General features: G+C 39.0%; 1 pseudogene; it reads right to left on the reverse strand.

Moving 5' to 3' along the window:
* Nucleotides 1–9,429: 9,429 nt before the first annotated feature.
* Nucleotides 9,430–9,847, reverse strand: LOC101407499 (nuclear transport factor 2 pseudogene; annotated as a pseudogene).
* Nucleotides 9,848–16,125: the final 6,278 nt, after the last annotated feature.

The raw sequence follows: 16,125 nt of genomic DNA on the forward strand, positions 1-16,125 counted from the left end.
TTATCAGAAGGAGAAATTAACAGAACATGGGTGATGGGAATGTAGACCTTTAGAATGCATTCAACTTAAGTATATGTCAACTTAAAATAGACTGTTATAAATATAAGTTGTTTTATGTAAACCTCATGATAACCATGAAGCAAAAACCTATAGTTGATACACAAAAGATAAAGAGAAAAAAAATCTAAGCATACCACTACAGAAAATCATCAAATCACAAAGAAAGAGAGCAAGAGAAGAAGATTGGAACAGAGGAATTACAAAGCAGCAAAAAAAAAAAACAATTAACAAAATGGCAATATGTTCATACCTATCAATAATTACTTTAAATATAAGTGGACCAAATTGTCCAATCAAAAGACATAAAGTGGCTGAATGAATAAATAACAAGACTCATCTATATGTTGCCTAGAAGAGACTCACTACAGCTTTAAGGATACACACAGACTGACAGTGATGTGATGGAAAAAGATATTCTATACAAATGGAAACCAAAAGAAAGCTGAGGTAGCTATACTTATAGCAGACAAAATAGACTTTAAGGGAAAGACATAATAATAGGCAAAGAAGGTCATTATAAAATTGAAAATTGAATCTGAGACAAGAGAGTGACTCCTCCACAGTTACATGGCTGATAAGTGGCACAGCCAGCATCTGAACAAGGATCTCTCTGATGCCCGTGGCTCGGCTTGTTCTATCGCATCATGTTGACTCTTGCCTCACCTGGGTTGTAGCAACAATCTCCTCACAGACGTTCTTGTCTCTTATGTTTTTTTCCCAACCCATTCTCCACACTCCAGTGTGCTGAACTTACTAAAACATTGCATTGTTTACCTTGACTCAACATTGGTTGGCTTCTCTTAATAAAATGGGTCCAATTGTTTGGCATTTAATGGTAGCAAGAATCAACTTATGTGACCTTGGGAAAATCATCTTCTGTTGCAAACTGACCCAAGCCAATTTACTCACTTATTAATCATATTAATAAATATTTACTTATTTAAAAAGAAGATCGTTATATAATGATAAACGTGTCAATCCAATAAGAGGATATAACATTTGTAAATATTTATGCACCCAACATACGAGCACCTAAATATATAAAGCAAATATTAACACACCAGAAGGGAGAAATAGACAGCAATACAATAATAATAGAGGGCTTGAACACCCACTTTTGTCAATACATAAATAATCCAGACAGAAAATCAATAAGGAAACATTGGCCTTAAGTGACATGTTAGACCAGATGGACTTAACAGACATTTACAGAATATTTCATCCACTTTTCCCAAGCACATATAGAACATTCTCCAGGATAGATCATATGTTAGGCCACACAACAATTCTTAATAAATTTAAGACTGAGATTATATCAAGCATCTTTTCTGACCACAGTGGTATAAAACTAGAATTCAATTACAAGAAGAAAACCAGAAAATTCACAAATATATAGAGATTAAACAACATGCTAGTGAAAACCAATAGGTGAAAGAAGAAATCAAAAGAGAAGTCAAAAAATACCTTGAGAGAAATGAAAATGGAAATACAACATAACCAAAACTTATGGGATCCAGCCAAAGCAATTCTAAGAGGGAAGTTCACAGTGATAAAGGCCTACATTAAGAAACAAGAAAGAGCTCAATAAACAACCTAACTTTACATTTAAAAGAACCAGAAAAAGAAGACCAAACTAAGCCAAATGTTAGCAGGAGGAAGGAAACAACAAAGACTAAAATGGAAATAAATGAAATAGAGATTAAAAAGATAGAATAGAAAAGATCCATGAACCTAAGAGCTGTTTTTTTGAAAAGATAAACAAAATTGACAAAACTTGAGCTAGACTCACCAAGAAAAAAAGAGAGAGAGGACTCAAATAAATAAGATCAGAAATGAAAGAGAAGATGTTACAATGGATACCACAGAAGTACAAAGGATAAGAGCCTACCATGAACAATTACATGCTAACAAATTAGATAACCTAGAAGAAATGGATAAATTCCTAGAAACATACAACCTACCAAGACCGAATCATGAAGAAATAGAAAATCTGAACAGACTGATTAGTAATTAGGATATTGAATAAGTAATCACCCAATAAACAAAAACCCAAGACCAGATGGCTTCACTGGTGAATTCTCCCATTTACAAAGAATTAATATCAATCCTTCTCAAACTCTTCCAGAGAAAAGAAGAGGAGGCAATACATCCAAACTCGAATTATGAGGCCAGCATTATCCTGATACCAAAATCAGACAAGGACACTATATCCCTGACGCCAATATCCCTGACAAATATAGATGCAAAAATCCTCAACAAATCCTTAGCAAACTGAATTCAACACTACATTGAAATGATCATATACCATGATCAAGTGGGTTTATTCCAAGGATTATGCAACAATGGTTCAACATGCACAAATCAATCAATGTGATACACCACATTAACAAAATGAAGGATGAAAATCATATGATCATCTCAATAGATGCAAAAAAAGCATTTCCAAAAAAAAAGCATTTGACAAAATTCAATATCCATTTATGATAAAAACTCTCAACAACATGGGTACAGAGGGAGTGCACCTCAACGTAATAAAGGCCGTATATGACAAACCCAACATCAGACTCAATGGTGCAATGCTGAAAACTTTTCCTCTAAGATCAGGAACAACACAAGGATGCCCACTCTTGCCACTTTTATTCAATATAGTATTGGAAGTCCTAGCCAGAGCAATTAGGCAAGAAAAAGAAATAAAATGCATTCAAATTGGAAAGGTAGAAGTAAAACTGTTGTAATTTGCAGATGACATGTTATATACAGAAAACCCTAAAGGCTCCACTGAAAAACTCTTAGAACTAATACACAAATTCAGTAAAGTTGCAGGATATAGAATAAATATACAAAAATCACTTGTGTTTCTATACACTAATAGCAAACTATCAGAAAGAGAAATTAAGAAAACAATCTCATTTGCAATTGCATCAAAAAGAGTGAAATACCTAGGAATAAATTTAACCAAGGAGGTGAAAGACCTGTATACTGAAAACTATGAGATATTGATAAAAGAAATCAAAGAAGACACAAATAAATCAAAGAATATTCCATGCTCATGGATTGGAAGAATATTGTTAAAATGTCCACATTCTACAGATTCAACGCAATCCCTATCAAAATTCTAACAGCATTTTTCACAGAAATGGGATAAACAATTCTAAAACTTGTATTGAACCACAAACGACCCTGAATAGACGAGGCAATCTTGAGAAAGAAGAACAAAGCTGGAGGCATCATGCTTCCTTATTTCAAACTATATTACAAAGCTATAGTTATCAAAACAGTATAGTACTGGCATAAAAACAGACACATAGGTCAATGGAGAGCCCAGAAATAAACCCATGCATACATGGTCAATTAATTCATGACAAAGGAGCCAAGGATACACCAGGGGAAAGATCAATCCCTTTAATCAGTGGTGTTGGGAAAACTGGACAGCCAGTTTTCATGCAAAAGAATGAAACTGGACCATTGTTTTACACCATACACAAAGTCAACTCAAAAACACAGTCTGGTAAGCTCCTTGACATCAGTCTTGGTGGTGATATTTTGGATTTGACACCAAAAGCAAAGGCAACAAAAGCAAAAATAGACAAGTGGGACTACATCAAACTAAAAAGCTTCTGTACAGCAAAGGAAACTGTCAACAAAATGAAAAGGCAAACTATGGAATGGGAACGAATATTTGCAAATCATATATCTGATGGGGGTTAATATCCAAAATATATAAAGAACTCACACAACTCAATAGCAAAAAAACAAACAATCTGATTAAAAAATGAGCAGAGGATCTGAATAGACATTTTCTAAAGAAGACATACAGATTACCAACAGGTACATGAAAACATCCTCAACACTAATCATCGGGGAAATGCAAATCAAAACCACAGTGAGATATCACCTCATGCCTGTTAGAATGGCTATTATCAAAAAGACAAGAAATAAGAAGTGTTGGCGAAGATGTGGAGAAAAGGGAACCCTTCTACACTGTTAGTGGGGTTGTAAATTGGTGCAACCACTATGGAAAGCAGGGTGGAGCTTCCTCAAGAATAACATAGTATGGTGACTATAGTTGATAACACTATTATATAATTGAAATTTGCTCAGAGAGTAAAACTTAAATGTTCATATATATACACATATATATAAAAATTAGATGGGAAGAATCCTTTCACAATGTATACTTGTACCAAATCATCATGATGTACTTATTAAATATCTTACAATTTTATTTGTCAATTATACCTCAATAAAGCTGAAAAAAAATAATAAAGTTAATCTTTAGTGCATTGTATGGAGAACTACTAGGAATTGTGTAGCTAAATTCCCACACTGAACATTAAATATATATTCTTTCATATTCCTTTGGTCATTTTTTTCTCTAGACAACATTTGTTACCATTAACTTATGTAATACTCTGTCATTAAAATCTAGGACTCTCTGGCTTCTAGGAAATCAGGTATTGTCATTTTTATGTCATTCTTTAAAATAATGAAGGCATTTGGAAAGCTAGAGAAAACATGTAAATTGGATGCATTTCAGATTTAATTTTAAAATATTTTAAGTATCAGATAAAATACTAAGTATCCAGAGTGATTTGTGTGAATTTTATAATGGTTATAATATAAAGTAATATATTTTAAGACTCCATATTGTCAAACTAACCAATTGAAGTTTAAAAATATTACATTTGATGGGGCTGGCCCGGTGGCGTAGTGGTTAAGTTTGCACTCTGCTTTGGAGGCCTGGGGTTTGTGAGTTTGGATCCCAGGCGTGGACCTACACACTGTTTATCAAGCCATGCTGTGGCAGCCATCCACATGTAAAGTAGAGGAAGAAGGGCACGAATGTTAACACACAAAAAAATTACATTTTAGAATCTTCCCTATCATATTTTTGTGGGTTTTTTTTTGTGCATAATCCATTAGCACGCTAGCAGTCTAGTAAAATCTGGAACTGGGATTTTTTTTAATTACTTTTTTTTTTTTTTGCTGAGGAAGATTCGTCCTGAGCTAACATCTGTTGCCAATCTTCCTCTTTTTGCTTGAGGAAGATTGTCCCTGAGATAACACCTGTGCCAATCTTCCTCTATTTTGTATGTGGGATGCCACCACAGCATGGCTTTGATGAGTGGTGTGTAGGTCCACGCCCGGGATCTGAACCTGAGAACCCTGGGCCACCGAAGCAGAGTGTGGGAATTTACCCACTACGCCACTGGGCTGGCTCCTGTTATTTTTATTTTAAATAATCAGTGACATGGGTATGTGAAACTTTGGAAAATTAACTTTATTATATTTTAGTGATTTTAGAAAGTGTAAAAGGAATCTATTTTATTATTTCTAGCTTGCACAGATTTCTTCTAGAGTTGTAACTCATATGGTGGTATTTTTTGGAACAGAAGAATTTTTGTCAGTATACTTTGTCTTATTCAGATATTATTGAAATATCACCAAAACATACCTCTTGCCCATTATTGACATTTTTTAAAGAAAAGCAACTGTTTAGAATATTTAAATTTTCTTCGCTACCTTGCTCCTTTGTACTACAAGAATAACATACTAGCATATAACTACTATATTAAAGTTGCGTCTTAAGCACAATTTGATCTTTGGTGTTAGATCTTCCAGTCTTTACTCTGAGGATTTCAAATACTTGAACAAGTATACATCTTGGAAATGTGTTTCAGTTATGAAACAGATGGCCACAAAACAGTACAATTTGTTTACAAACTGAAATCCAACTTTCAAACACTAGAGCCTCTCCAGTGATTTCAACCTCTGTGTTGTGCCAAATTGTCCTTTATGTGAATCAATGTTTCCTGTTCAAGCTTGAGAAATGCTCCCTCCACCCCAGAGAGATCAGTCACTCGCCCAATAATAGTGACACTTTAACTTAAAAGAAATTGGTCATCCTCTTCAAAGAACACATTCAAAGTCGAACTCGTTCCACAGTGGTCATCAAGAAAAAAGCAGTTTCATCAGTTTTTAATCTTCTAATTGCTTTTGGAAATGTTCCTGCAACATCTACCTCTGAATATTTCATTATACTGTCTTCTTTGAATAAAATATTTATTACCATATGTACAAGCAACACATTATATATGTAGTAATTAATCATGATAAGGTACTCGCTCAGTGTAACACTAACTCTATAAATATAAGTCAACTACACTCCACTGTTAACAACAGTATTCTGCCTTTACAAGCTCCAGGAAACATTCTCTAGCCATAATCAAAAAATTAGTTTAAAATGGGATAATATACTATTCCCTCAAAAGCTGAGAGAGATTGAGAAAGATTGAGAGACTGAAAGAGACTGAGAGAACATTAACATTGGACTAGGAGCAAGAAAATATGGATTTTTTTCCTCTAATTTTTGACTCCTCACCTTGGTGAGACATTAAAACCCTTTAAACTTAATTTTCCTCATAAAGAAAACAGGCTCTCCAAAAATTCTTTCAGCTCTTCAACTCTGTGGCTCTGATGAAGGGCTCAGGGAGATTAAGAGACCACAGAAGAGGATTTGAGATAACTGCTGGCCTCCAGGCTCCCTTCACCCAAGTCTCCTGCTGGGTCCACATTTCCCACCATTGCACAGCGCCATGACCACCAGTATCCTGTTGATTTAGACTTCTGCTGCCTCACTGTATGCTTTTGTAGCCACAACACTTGGCAACACGATTGGCCCTCATAAATTTGACACTGAGAAACTGAGGGTAAGGAACATATAATGCTGTAGCTCACATCAAACTGCAGGTCTCTCCACCTGGCCATGACTAAAACTCTTAACAGCAGGGACTAAAACTCTTAACAGTCTTTGAAATGACCTGTTCTCTCTGCCTCAAATTCCCATTTCGTAGTCACTTCAAGTTAAGTCCCGTCTTCTTTCCTCTCATTCTTACCTCTCTAATACTTGGTTTCTTTTCTTCTCCCCTAACAACTCACTCCTCTTCCCAACCCAAACTCCGACATTTTTCTCTCTGGACTTCTGATTCCACTACCATGAGCTCCCTACACCTGTGAACTTTTCATACAATATTTGATTCCCTCCCGCCCCTCTTGCCTTAACTTGTGTTCCTCCTAAGGACTCCACTTCCCTGCAGCCCTGTCAGACAATCAGATTTATTTTCTCAGGATGGGGGGTGGGGTCAGTTTTCTCTCACTTGTTACCAGTTTCAGATCACAGATCCAGACTTTATTATAAAAATGCCTGTTCCCTTGAGGGGTTTACCATTTCTTTACACATCTCTTTTTATACCCCCTCATCTGTAGACCTTGTAGACACTCCCTCATTGAGGATTTTTGGCAATGGGTTTACAGACTTTCTTTCCTCCCTAACTCCTGTTATCCGGAAGGATGTGAATGTCTGTGAGGCTGACCCAGTCACCACCAGGGCTTCTCAGCTTCCTTCATGTTTTCACTCTTGCCGCCGCCTCTCTGCCACCTCCACCAACTGATGGCCATACCTGGGACCTCACTCAAACCTGCCCCACCTCGGAATCTCTTCCTCAGGCATTCCCTTCTCTGATCCAAACTTACTATTCTTGCAGCTTGCCTGCCTCAGTCCTCCTGTTGACCATTCCTGGTCCTCTGATTCATTCACTCATTTCTTTTCCCATGTGAGTCAGCCTTCTCCTATGTTCTCTCCTGATCTAGTTTAGATTTTGAGTCTATCTCTTTAATCTCTCCCTTGTTGAGGCCCCAAACTGTCTTGTTCATTTTCCTTTAATTGCAACTGCCTACCAAAACTGCAACCAGGAATGAATACAACTCTCCAACTTCTCTGTGGTTGCACATCGATTGCTTTGTGCTTTGTGCAGCCCGAAATCATTCAAAGAAGTTGGACTGGTAACATTATAAATTCATAGCCAACAAACTTAAAAGGACCTTAAAAGTGCCTGAATTTCTATCATGTTTCACTAGGCAGTTCACTTTCCATTTCTCTGAAGAAAATACTAAAATTTTCTTTAATCCTTTTCAATGACCTTGAACTTCATTCTTTTTTTTTTGGTGAGGAGATCAGCCCTGTGCTAACATCTGCCAATACACCTCTTTTTTTGCTGAGGAAGACAGGCCCTGGGCTAACATCCGAGCCCATCTTCCTCCACTTTATATGGGATGCTGCCACAGCATGGCTTGCCAAGCAGTGCATCGGTGCGCGCCTGGGATCCGAACTGGCGAACCCCGGGCCGCTGCAGCAGAGCACGCGCACTTAACCGCTTGCGCCACCAGGCCGGCCCCATTGAACTTCATTCTTTACTTAATCTCTGCTGACCTAGATTGCAACTTCACCACCTCCTGCCAGCAAACAAACCTACCTACATCTATAACACCCCCTCCTTCCTCCTGTTATAGTGGATATGTCCCTGCATCCTACTATAGTCTCTCCTGCTACCTGTGCTCTAGATCCTTCTGTTGTTATCAATTATCACACACACCAGCTGTGTCTATCTGATAATATCAATAATCACATACCAGCTGTATCTTCAATTTAAACACGTTCAAGTCTCAGCTTTAAAAAATCCCTGAAACAAACATCCCCTTCCAGCTACTTCTCTCTCTCCTCTCCTTGATAATCTCAGTTTTTGAGTTATGTATACTCCCTGTTTCCATGTCGTCCTCTGCCATTCTCTCTTCACCCCAATCCAATCCGGCCTTTGCTCCCACTACTCCACTAAACCTCTCCTAGCTAAGCTCACTAATGCTCTCCCAATTGCTAAAGCAAAATTGCGTTCTTCAGTCCTTATCTTACTTGACCAACGCCTGCTAGTTGACTACATTTACTTTCTTTGGTTTTCTAATACCACATATTTTTTCTTTTTTCTGCCTCCTATCTGGCCGCTTGTCTTCATAAATCAATGGTTCAACAAATATTATAGGATATTCATGTATGTCAAGCATTGTATGTTGAGCATGTAACAGTGAACAAAACAAGGTCCTTGCCCCTAGGTACCTTATATATTAAGGGAGGAAGGATTAAGTAAATTTTTTTTTTTTAAAATTTTCGTGGTTTTACTGTATCATGAGGCATTGAAACATCTGAACAAATCAATATGTGGGCGGTGAGGCAGCTTCTTTCTCCTTCACTTCTTTGGGTTATTAGAACAACTTGTCAGTGGATTAAAAAAAGGAGACAACTTTTTACATTACTTAAGTCTTTCCAAGGCATGCGCTAGTACAACGCAAACTTCTGTCAGGTGCAACTTTCTAGCGTCCAAACATCATGCACAACACGTCGGTAGCAGCAGCGCACTGCACCCACTCCCACGGGGCCCTGCTCATTTGTATATGATATTTGGAGCATCTGGAGCAGTGTGAACAGTACTGGGAAGAGGAGGGAGGAGGAAACAGCATGAGTGCCTGGCTGGGAGGAAGTCAGATGAAGTTGTGCAGGGCGAGCTTGAACATGTCATTGGTGCAAACCCAAGCATCCTAGATGTTCTTTAGTAGGAACATCTGGTGGAACCCCATGATGGGGTCTTCATCCGCCTTGAGCTGGCCCACAACCATGTTGATGATGCAGCTATCTGGCGTGGGCTGATGGTCCTGTGCCATGGTGCTGTGCTGGATTTTCTGGAATGCAAGGCTAGACAACTCCACAATGGCAGTTTTCTCCTGGAATTGCTGTCCTTTCCACATAAGGCATGACACGTCAATATAAATTGTGCCTAGTTGGGTTCTGTCATTATCAAATAACTGCTAGTAATGTTGAATGAAGCTGGATCCAATCTGCTCCCAAATTGGCTTGTCTCCCATTCTGGAGCATCACCGGGCCTCCTCGAGACCCGAGGGGCTGGCATGATGGCGGCAGCGGTGGAGGCCACCCAGCATGGTCTATTTCATATAGTCTTCAAAAGTGCCATGAAGATAGTAGAATAGTTATTATTAGATCCCAAATTAGAACATTTGTCACTCTTTCTCAGCCTCCTTTGTGTGCATTTTCTGAGTTTTTATGTTGGAGTTCTTCAGAGCTCTGTCCGATGCCCTCAATTTACTCTATATTCACTCCTTGGCTGATATTGTCTATTCACACAGCTTCAGGCTATGTGCCTATGACCCCTAAATTTATATTTTCATCCCAAACCTCTTCTGGGCTCCATATTTACATTTAAATGCTTACCTCAAGGATGCAGGCTATTGGAGGCTCCACTCTTTCATTCCTGTACCACCTGGAACATGTGGTTTTCCAAATACAGTGGCTGGGGAAGAGAGACTGGATGATGTGGGAGCTTTCCCTGTCTCTGGCTGGAAGTGACATCCTTCACTTTTTCTCACATTTCATTCATCTGAGCTAGTTATAGAGCTCTACCTGACTACAGTGGGGCTGGGAAGTGTCCTTTCCAAATGACCAGAAAGGAGCCAGATATTGGTGATCACAAGTAATATCTACCACAAAAAGAATTTAGACTTCTTTTTCCTTCTTTCTCTTACCAATAATCTCCTCAATGTGTCTTCAATTCAAAAATTTTCTCCATCTATACTTATGGTCCACAGGAGATGCATTGCCCACATGGGCCTTCAAGGAAGGACACGTTGCCTAGGCTGCTGAGAGTGCAGTCAGCAGACAGCCGGCAGCTGTCAGCTTCTTCAGAGTCTGCCTCAGCTGCAGAGTACCATAGGCCAAGAGCACACCCTTCCTGGGATGGCCTCCATCCCATGACTGATTGTGGCAGGAGTATGACCAAGGTTTTACACTTCTACCCTTCCTTCTGCCAAATTTGGTTTTCTTTCCCCAGGGAAGGGACTAGGGTGAGGAGAGATGATGAGCAAAACATCAAAATTTTAGATAAAGACAGGATCAATTGCCTCCATAAATAGCAAATTCTATTTAAGCATCTGCTTTTGGAAGAAATAACCTTAACCTATGCCAGTTGGTAATGAGAGGGGTTTGAGAAAGTAGGTGATAAATTGGATTTTGGGAGATGGATTGCTTTCAGCCCAGCTGGCAATGAAGACCCCATCATTGGGAAGTGGAACATAGACATCCCTGGGCATAAAGTGGATGTCCAATTATTAAAACTCTTTCCATTGGTGAGTTATGATGGTATACCACTGGGAGAGGAAAGTATGTTTTATCTGGTGTAAAGTATCAGAACTTTGAGAGGTACTGGGAAACTAATTACAAGGACAATGGGAATGGATGGCCATTGTTAAGCCCATTGATACCCTAGAAAAATATTACGAAAATGTGTGGGCAATTGAACACCAAGCGTGAAAGCCAATGGACCTTCCTGATAGCTTACAAAAACATTCTCCTGCAGCAGGAAGGCAGAGGAAGCTGGGGACCAGGAGTTAATGGAATGGTAGAGCTCCAGTAAAGGTTAAATGCCCAATCAAGGCAGGTTAGCTATGACCTGGGGGCTAGCCTGCCCACCCCCTTTCCTTGAAGTCAATGTTTTGTTTTCTCCCCACATCATGTGCCCCCTTCAGGATCTGCCTTTACCTTCTGTTATGGCCACTAGGCATATAGTTAAGGTTGTCACAGCATAACTCAGCCAGGGATGTGCTGGTGCTAACAAAGCCTAATACCCTAAAGAAGCTGCAAGACCTAGCCATTGTGTATTGGCAGGTACTGGAAGAGACCTGTAGGTCTGCCTTCTGAGAGTGCTTAATCAAGACTGGGAAAGGGACAGTTTATTGACTTGGGAGCTTTCTAGTGATATTGGATTTAACTGCTTGGGGAAGACTCCAGGTGATGGTGCATACTCACTGCTGAGATGACTCCTAGAGGCATGGAAAAAGCCATGGCCAATGCTAAGTGAAGTTGAAATACCAAAATACTGTAGCAGACAGTAGACCAAGGGATTTAAAACCCATGGAAGCTGTTACGCTGGAGTGAATATACTTTGTAAGACCAGGGAATATACTTTGTAAGACCAGTCGCCCCGCCAGCTGATTATGTTCCATGGGAAGGCCTGTAAAATACACTTTACCAAAACCATAAATGTTGTTCCAGTCTGGGGCACCAGCATTACTAAAAGTTTGGTGGTGGCCCTCTTCTATAACCCAGGGCTGGTGGTAGGAAAGGCTCTTACTACTAAGCTCCCTGATAGCACTGGGGATAACTGGGTCCAAATAAAGGCCAGGTGGTAGCACTTAGCTGCCAAAATCCAGGTGGATGACATTATTATAATAAGCGGCAGGGTTAGAGTAGCAGCCAGGAGGCCTGACCCAAGAGATGTAGATAGTTAATCAGAGGTCAGTAGGGGCAAAATAGATGGGAGTTCAACAAGCATATTCTATTCAGCTTGCTATCACGAGAAATCAAGGATGGATGAGCAGGAGGCCAAGGGCAATTGCCCTAAGTAAAAGCCACAATGCAGTGCCAAGTGTCTGGATTTAAGGTAGTTTTCAGAGCCAGAACCCACTGATTGAAGAGGAGGCTAAGTCACTAGTAGGAAGGAAATTGCAATCACATAGCAAATATAATCAGTAATGATATCCCCGCTCCTTCCCCAAAAGTCCTTTACTTGGGTAACTATCAGAATGGCCAGTCATCCCCGTTTTCCCAGAACTTGAGGACTTCTTGGAACATGGGACTTGTTTTTTTTTTTTTTGCGGGGGAAGATTTGGAGCCATTGGGGCTGGCTCAGACATTTTTTTTTTTTTTAATTGGGAAAGTCCTAAGCAAACTGGGATGAGTTGGTCATCCTAGTACTATGTGTTGGGGAAAGTGGAATAGCCAAACAATTTGAGGACTGTTGGACACAGTCTGAACTGACAGTGATACTCAGAAACTTGAAGCATTATTATGTTCCCTCTATTAGAGGCATATGGGGGCCAGGTAACAAACGGAGTCCTGAGAAACATCTGGCTTGTGATATCTCCACTATTTCTTCAGATCCATCCAGCAGTTATTTCCCCAGTCTTTGAAAGTATAATTGAGAATAATATACTAAATAATTAGCACAAGTCCCACACTGAGTTCTTCACTTGTGGGATAAGGATAATCATACCCAAGTGGAAGCTTTAAAAACTGTTTGCCAAACTCAGCCAAGATAATAAATCAAAAACAATACTACATCCCAAGGGGCATGGTGGAAGTGAGTGCCACCATTAAGAATCTAGAGGATGCAGAGGTGTTGATCTCTATCAAATCTCCATGTAATTCACCATTATGGCCCTGCGAAAACTGCAAGAATCTTAGGAAGATGACAGCAGACAACTGCAAAGTCAACGAAGTAGTAATCTCGATTGCAGCAGCTGTGCCAGATGTGATATTTTTGCTAGAGGAGATCAACATGTCCTCAGGTACACAATATAAAGCCACTGGGGGGCTGGCCCTGTGGCCTAGTGGTTAAGTTTGGCATGCTCCGCTTCAGTGGCCTGGGTTCATGGGCTGGGATCCCGGGTGTGGACCTACACCACTTGTCAGCCATGCTGTGGCAGTGACCCACATAAAAAATACAGGAAGATTGGCATAGATGTTAGCTCAGGGCCAATCTTCCTCAAGCAAAAAAAAGAGGAAGATTGGTAACAGATATTAGCTCAGGCTGAATCTTTCTCAGCAAAAAAAAAAAAAAAAACAAAACTACTGATATGATGAATGCATCTTTTCTATTCCAGGGAGAAAAGAGGATCAGAAAGAGTTCTCATTCACATGGAATAGGAAATAATATACATTTATACTTTTGCCCGGGAGCTTTAACTCTCCTGCCCTCATTTGAACATCCTGTAGAACATTACATGGATTCACTACATCAATGCCATTATGTTAATTAGGCCAGATAAGCAAGAAACTGCTATCATGTTCCTTGATAAAACACATGTGCTCCCAAAGATGGGAGATAAACCCACAAAGATTCAGGGCCTTCTCGTTAGTAAAATTTTTAGGGTTTCTATGGACAGAGGCATGCCAGGATATCTACTCCAAAATAAAAGACAAATTATCATATCTTGTACTTCCCACAACAAGAAAAGGAAGCTTAACACCTGGTTGGTGTCTGTGAGTAATGGAGGCAGCATATTCCACTATTCCACATCTGGGAATACTGCTGTGGCCCACATGCTGGATGACACTAAGGGCTGCCAGCTTTGGTGGGACCCAGAGCAGGAAAGAGCTCTGCCATAGGTCTAGACTGTGGTGTAAGCAGCTCTGCTGCTTGGGCCATACAACCTGGAAGACCCTGTGTTATTAGAGGCATTGGTGATGGGTAAAGATGACCTGTGGAGTTTGTGGCAAGTCCAAGTCGGGGAATCACATGTGGCTTCCAGAGGTTTTGCAGCAATGCTATGAAATTTGCCTTTTGAAAAACAACTCATGGCATGCTCTGGTAGAGTTGGAGCCTCTGACCATGGGACACCAATTGATTGATCACGTATTCACAAATGCCCATCACGAGATGGGGTTTGTCACATCACATCACATCATAAAGTTGGTTGGGCCCAGCACCAATCCATCATAATATGAAAGTGGTACAGTCAGACTGATATGAGCAGTATCAGAATGCAAGCTACATGAGCAGAGAGCCAGACCTCCATGTTATCCAGCAATGTTGGATAATGTTAGAGCAGTGCCTCTCCTTTGGCTAATACCTATGACCAGCTGACAGAGCAAAAAACCTGGTCTTGGTTTTTGGATGAGTTGGCTGGGTATATGGGTACAAATCGAAAATGGATGGCCAACTGCCTGTAGCCTCACTAGGAGTGGCCTTAAAAGACAGCAGTGACAGAAAATTCTCCCAATGGGTGGAGCTTTTGGCGGTGCTCTCACTCATATGTCCATCCACACCTAACTTGCTTGTCTGCAGTCTTTCAATCTTCTTCTAAGCCTGTGACCAACCTACCAGGTCATTCACCACTGCTCAGGAGTCTGTATTATGTTAATTTCAGGCCATTTCTTCTTCCTCATAAATAGGGTGACCTTTATTCTTAGAAATCAGACATCTTTTGTGAAATTTATTTTGTCTAATAAATAACAAACCAAAGAACTATTTAACCTCCCCAACTTTGTCATGTAATTCACATCCCTCTTTCTGGGCAAAGCTTGTTCAGATAGTCATAAGAAATTTTTACTCTAGTGGTTGATATCTACTCTCCTTTTATAATCGTGGGTAGGGTATTTCGGGCATAGTATACTACTACAATAATAAAACAAATAATAATTGCAGAAAAATCATTAATAAATTTGAGTAATATAGGAATAGTGTCCATATTATACCTTTCTTCTAACTGAAAAATGAATTTTAGCATCATTGTTTTTCTCTACTAGCATCCCAATTTCTTATTATCCTTTTATAGCTCTTTCATATGTTTTATTTTCTAAAGCATTTTCTATGCTTTTTTGAAGAATCCTTTTAAAAAAGAGAGTGTAATATCTATTAGAACATAAGTAATATTTGATTAATTGGAAAGTTATTTTGCAGTTTCCTTCACCTTACCTTACAAAAAAAGTAAGCTGATAAAATCATGGATTGCTGACAAACATATTTGGCCCTCCACTTATATATCAGAAACAAGCCAAACTTTCCATTCATTTTTTAAATCCAGCTCACGTTCTAATTAACTCTCAGTTACTGTGTCTGACCTACATTTTAGTAATTACTTTCTGTTTTCGATTAACCTCAATTTAATTAATCATTTCTTTAAATTCACATGCTATTGGCAAAGAACTTTCTCTGCTTCACAGATTCAAGATTTGTTTCATAGAACTATGTATTCCATTATCATCATGACAAATATTATGTGAGGTTTTTTCCTTGTTATAGATAATAAAAATCAATGATGAAATCATCAATGCTTTTTAAAAAAATAATAAAATTTAAATAGCTGCTGAGCCATAAAATTTAAAAAAAAATAAGAACCTAAGGGTTATATTATTCAAATGAACATTTTGAAACAATGGTTAGTTATTTTGGAGATAGAGCCAGTTCTAAAAAACAGATCCTTTAATATTGACTCTATCAAGAAATTCAGTAGTACTTATAAGTTTCTTGAAAATAAAACAGTAAAACCATTATAAATGGTATAAAAAGCTATGGTGGCATAGCTTATAGCATTGTAAGTATATTTAATTTCATGTATAAGAAAATTTCTTTAAAGAAATAAAGTAAAAAAGAAAACCGCCATCTG

Source organism: Ceratotherium simum, chromosome 9 (genome assembly GCF_057802395.1).
Source record: "Ceratotherium simum simum isolate JZ-2026a chromosome 9, ASM5780239v1, whole genome shotgun sequence".
NCBI classification, from domain to species: domain Eukaryota; kingdom Metazoa; phylum Chordata; class Mammalia; order Perissodactyla; family Rhinocerotidae; genus Ceratotherium; species Ceratotherium simum.